The sequence below is a fragment of the Thrips palmi genome, unplaced genomic scaffold (genome assembly GCF_012932325.1).
Source record: "Thrips palmi isolate BJ-2018 unplaced genomic scaffold, TpBJ-2018v1 HiC_scaffold_15, whole genome shotgun sequence".
Classification (NCBI taxonomy): Eukaryota; Metazoa; Arthropoda; class Insecta; order Thysanoptera; family Thripidae; genus Thrips; species Thrips palmi.
Window position 1 is genome coordinate 3,685,953 of NW_023144624.1, and position 5,932 is coordinate 3,691,884.

Sequence of the window (5,932 nt, forward strand, 5' to 3'; positions counted from 1 at the left end):
CCTCGCTGTGGAGGCGGCCACAGCCTCGCTGTTTGTGCTGGCACAGCCTCGTTTTTTGACGCTGGACAGCCTCGCTGTGTGAGGCTGGCACAGCCTCGCTTTTTGACGCTGGCACAGCCTCGCTGTTTGACGCTGGCACAGCCTCGCTTTTTGACGCTGGCACAGCCTCGCTGTTTGACGGGCACAGCCTCGCTTTTTGACGCTGGCACAGCCTCGCTGTTTGACGCTGGCACAGCCTCGCTTTTTGACGCTGGCACAGCCTCGCTGTGGGGCTGGCACAGCCTCGCTGTTTGACGCGGGCCACAGCCTCGCTGTTTGACGCTGGCACACCTCGCTTTTTGACGCGGCACAGCCTCGCTGTTGAGGCTGGCACAGCCCCGCTTTTTGACGCTGGCACAGCCTCGCTGTTTGACGCTGGCACAGCCTCGCTGTTTGACGCTGGCACAGCCTCGCTGTGTGAGGCTGGCACAGCCTCGCTGTTTGACGCTGGCACAGCCTCGTGTTTGACGCTGGCACAGCCTCGCTGTGTGAGGCTGGCACAGCCTCGCTTTTTGACGCTGGCACAGCCTCGCGTTGAGGCTGGCACAGCCTCGCTGTTTGACGCTGGCAAGCCTCGCTGTTTGACGCTGGCACAGCCTCGCTGTGTGAGGCTGGCACAGCCTCGCTGTGTGAGGCTGGCACAGCCTCGCTGTGTGAGGCTGGCACAGCCTCGCTGTTTGACGCTGGCACAGCCTCGCTGTTTGACGCTGGCACAGCCTCGCTGTTTGACGCTGGCACAGCCTCGCTGTGTGAGGCTGGCACAGCCTCGCTGTTTGACGCTGGACAGCCTCGCTGTTTGACGCTGGCACAGCCTCGCTGTTTGACGCTGGCACAGCCTCGCTTTTTGACGCTGGCACAGCCTCGCTGTGTGAGGCTGGCACAGCCTCGCGTTTGACGCGGGCACAGCCTCGCTGTTTGACGCTGGCACAGCCTCGCTGTTTGACGCTGGCACAGCCTCGCTGTTTGACGCTGGCACAGCCTCGCTGTTGACGCTGGCACAGCCTCGCTGTTTGACGCTGGCACAGCCTCGCTGTTTGACGCTGGCACAGCCTCGCTGTGAGCTGGCACAGCTCGCTGTTTGACGCTGCACAGCCTCGCTGTTTGACGCTGGCACACCTCGCTGTTTGACGCGGCACAGCCTCGCTGTTTGAGGCTGGCACAGCCCCGCTGTTTGACGCTGGCACAGCCTCGCTGTTTGACGCTGGCACAGCCTCGCTGTTTGACGCTGGCACAGCCTCGCTGTGTGAGGCTGGCACAGCCTCGCTGTTTGACGCTGGCACAGCCTCGTTGTTTGACGCTGGCACAGCCTCGCTGTGTGAGGCTGGCACAGCCTCGCTGTTGACGCTGGCACAGCCTCCCCGTGTGAGGCTGGCACAGCCTCGCTGTTTGACGCTGGCACAGCCTCGCTGTTTGACGCTGGCACAGCCTCGCTGTGTGAGGCTGGCACAGCCTCGCTGTGTGAGGCTGGCACAGCCTCGCTGTGTGAGGCTGGCACAGCCTCGCTGTTTGACGCTGGCACAGCCTCGCTGTTTGACGCTGGCACAGCCTCGCTGTTTGACGCTGGCACAGCCTCGCTGTGTGAGGCTGGCACAGCCTCGCTGTTTGACGCTGGCACAGCCTCGCTGTTTGACGCTGGCACAGCCTCGCTGTTTGACGCTGGCACAGCCTCGCTGTTTGACGCTGGCACAGCCTCGCTGTGTGAGGCTGGCACAGCCTCGCAGTTTGACGCGGGCACAGCCTCGCTGTTTGACGCTGGCACAGCCTCGCTGTGTGAGGCTGCCACAGCCTCGCTGTTTGACGCTGGCACAGCCTCGCTGTTTGACGCTGGCACAGCCTCGCTGTGGAGGCTGGCACAGCCTCGCTGTTTGACGCTGGCACAGCCTCGCTGTTGAGCTGGCACAGCCTCGCTGTTTGACGCCGGCACAGCCTCGCTGTGTGAGGCTGGCACAGCCCCGCTGTTTGACGCTGGCACAGCCTCGCTGTTTGACGCTGGCACAGCCTCGCTGTTTGACGCTGGCACAGCCTCGCTGTGTGAGGCTGGCACAGCCTCGCTGTGTGAGGCTGGCACAGCCTCGCTGTTTGACGCTGGCACAGCCTCGCTGTTTGACGCTGGCACAGCCTCGCTGTTTGACGCTGGCACAGCCTCGCTGTGTGAGGCTGGCACAGCCTCGCTGTTTGGGACGCTGGTACAGCCTCGCTGTTGACGCTGGCACAGCCTCGCTGTTTGACGCTGGCACAGCCTCGCTGTTTGACGCTGGCACAGCCTCGCTGTGTGAGGCTGGCACAGCCTCGCAGTTTGACGCTGGCACAGCCTCGCTGTTTGACGCTGGCACAGCCTCGCTGTTTGACGCTGGCACAGCCTCGCTGTTTGACGCTGGCACAGCCTCGCTGTTTGACGCTGGCACAGCCTCGCTGTTTGACGCTGGCACAGCCTCGCTGTTTGACGCTGGCGCAGCCTCGCTGTTTGACGCTGGCACAGCCTCGCTGTTTGACGCTGGCACACCTCGCTTTTTGACGCTGGCACAGCCTCGCTGTTTGACGCTGGCACAGCCTCGCTGTGTGAGGCTGGCACAGCCTCGCTGTTTGACGCTGGCACAGCCTCGCTGTGGGAGGCTGGCACAGCCTCGCTGTATGACGCTGGCACAGCCTCGCTGTTTGACGCTGGCACAGCCTCGCTGTTTGACGCCGGCACAGCCTCGCTGTGTGAGGCTGGCACAGCCCCGCTGTTTGACGCTGGCACAGCCTCGCTGTTTGACGCTGGCACAGCCTCGCTGTTTGACGCTGGCACAGCCTCGCTGTGGAGGCTGCACAGCCTCGCTGTTTGACGCTGGCACAGCCTCGCTGTTTGACGCTGGCACAGCCTCGCTGTTTGACGCTGGCACAGCCTCGCTGTTTGACGCTGGCACAGCCTCGCTGTTTGACGCTGGCACAGCCTTGCTATTTTACGCTGGCACAGCCTCGCTGTTTGACGCTGGCACAGCCTCGCTGTTTGGCATCGCCCCCCCCACTTTCAGACACTAAAGTGCCATTTTGAGCTCGAAATAGAGAGAAAAATATAGCAATGTCGCAAATTCTTTGATTTTTGGCTTCTTGCCCGCTTTGCTCGCAGGTTTTCTTAATTTTCCTCCATTATTTTGCCGTTTGGCTCGCTTCGCCCACAATAAAGCGTGTGATTAAGCTCTGAAAAAAGGCAAAAGTTGTGTTAAAGTCTTGAATTGTGTGAATTTTTTCTTTAAGCTTGCTTCGTTTGCGGATTTGGAACACTATTAGAGAAGTCTAAACCGTATTGGGGGTTGCCTCTTAACGGTAGGCAACCCAACAATTTTTCATAAAAATTTCACCCCCCCCACCAGAAAGTACTTCCGGCGGCCCTGGCCGCGAGGCCGTCGCGCTTCCCCTGTCGCGACACTGTCGCGCTTCCCCTGCCGCGACACTGTCGCGCTTCCTTTGCCGCGACACTGTCGCGCTTCCCCTGCCGCGAGGCCGTCGCGCTTCCCCTGCCGCGACACTGTCGCGCTTCCCCTGCCGCGACACTGTCGCGCTTCCCCTGCCGCGACACTGTCGCGCTTCCCCTGCCGCGACACTGTCGCGCTTCCCCTGCCGCGAGGCCGTCGCGCTTCCCCTGCCGCGAGGCCGTCGCGCTTTCCCCCGCCGCGACACTGTCGCGCTTCCCCTGCCGCGACACTATCGCGCTTCCTTTGCCGCGACACTGTCGCGCTTCCCTGCCGCGAGGCCGTCGCGCTTCCCCTGCCGCGACACTGTCGCGCTTCCCCTTTCCGCGACACTGTCGCGCTTCCCCTGCCGCGACACTGTCGCGCTTCCCCTGCCGCGACACTGTCGCGCTTCCCCTGCCGCGAGGGCCCTCGCGCTTCCCCTGCCGCGACACTGTCGCCCTCCTCTGCCGCGACACTGTCGCGTTCCCTGCTGCGAGGCCGTCGCGCTTCCCCTGCCGCGGCACTGTCGCGCTTCCTTTGCCGCGACACTGTCGCGCTTCCCCTGCCGCGACACTGTCGCGCTTCCCCTGCCGCGACCCTGTCGCGCTTCCCCTGCCGCGACACTGTCGCGCTTCCCCTGCCGCGAGGCCGTCGCGCTTCGTCGTTCAAGTCAAAAATATAGGGTAGGTCAACCCTGGGGTGGGTCAACTTTTTTTGATAATATTTATATTACTCCTATTTTTTTTCCCATATTTATATTCTAATATTTATATTAATATTTTTATTAATTAATATATAGGTAGGTCAACGAGGGGGTATGCACTCGCGTAATAGTCGGTACACTCTATCTGTAATAGCTTGCGTAATAATACGCGTAATAGTCGCGTAATAGCCAAAATTGTCAAAATTTTATTAATTTTGGTGTGTTTTAGGCCGTTTTTAGCTAAATTCCGATTAATTTGTGGCGTAATAGAGCGTAATAGCGTAATAGTCGGTACACAGGTTCAGAGAGCGCATACCCCCTCGTAGGTCAACTTTGAGGTGGGTCAAGCTACATAGACTCGTCTCAGACCCACCTGCCCCAACGCCAGCAGGCTGACCTGGGAGCTCTCCTCCAACTGGTGGTACACCAGGTCGCGCGCGCACGCGGCCGCCAGCGACTCGGGCTGCGAGCACGGCAACAAGGCGACGGGCGCGGCGGTGCGCGCGTCGACCAGCGCCAAGAAGAGCGTCACGGCGGACACCCGACGCCAGGGCGCGAGCATGCTGGCCACCGCGGCGGAGGCAGTCGGCAACCACGACTGTCGGCAATCGGTCTGCCGGGGATTGGCGGGGCGGGTAATCTCCGCGACGCCATCGCAAGGCGCGAGCCGTGAGCCGCGCCGACTAAGTACTCCCGAAGCCCGCCTCCAACTGTCAAAGTCGTCTCGGAACTTGCAGCGATAATCAGTTCATTACTTCACCGAGTTGAGTCGCGATCGATTTTCGGGAAGGCCACGCTGCTCTCGCCTCTGGTGAAGGCGGTCAAAGTCAGGACTCGATGTTTGAAAGCCCTGCGACAACTGATAGCACATTCAAATTTTGAGCCAAAGTTGCTTTCTCTTGGCACTGCGCCGGGATCGCGTCATTGGTGTGGATGGAAGCGAGTGGAACCTCTAGAGCGAACAACACACTGACCCACCGGCCTGACCAACTAAAATAATCGAAAATAATACTCGAGAAACACTTCCCTGCGCTGTTCGCGGCTCGGAGAGTAGAGTCTCTGCGGCGCGGGGTACTCGCGACGCACTTGGCGCGCTCGCCGCTAGCTGGCGCTTCTGGTGGCGCCACTGCGAGCGGCCCAGGGAAGTCCACGCGGCCTGCTCTGGCCAATGCCGATGCCGGTCTCCACATTCCGGTCGCCCTGTCTCTCTCGCACGCACTCGAGGTGCCAGAAAGACAGAGCGACGAGAACAACTCTCGGAATGGCGCCAGGTCGGTTTGAAAACTGTGCTCTAGGACTCTAATTTGAAGCGGCCGAGACGGCATTCGGGGATCGAGGCCGGCGCCGCCAGCCAGGCCACCAGCGTGTCAACTCTAGCAGCCCCGCCACTCTCATTGGCTGAATAAAAGCGAGTGTGGCAGAGAGACTGGGAGAGAAAGGGGGGAGGAGGGGGGGCAGCGGCGGCGAGAATGCAGTTACACTCCGTTTACGAGCCGCGTGCCTCGGAGGTGACCGTAAGTGCGCCCTTAAAACAGACCACACAACTCAATTGCGGAATGCCGAGCAGAGCCGAGTGGTTGCGGCCGTGCCGTCGAGCCCCGTCGAACCGAGTATGTGGCCGACGTGTGAATGACGATGCGCGTCGACAGGCGGAGGATCGAACCCACTCTCCCCAGAGAGTGGCGTCGAGGCGAAAGTGCAACAGTAGCAACAACAACAATGACAAGTACAACGAAAACAAACAATAACAACAAAA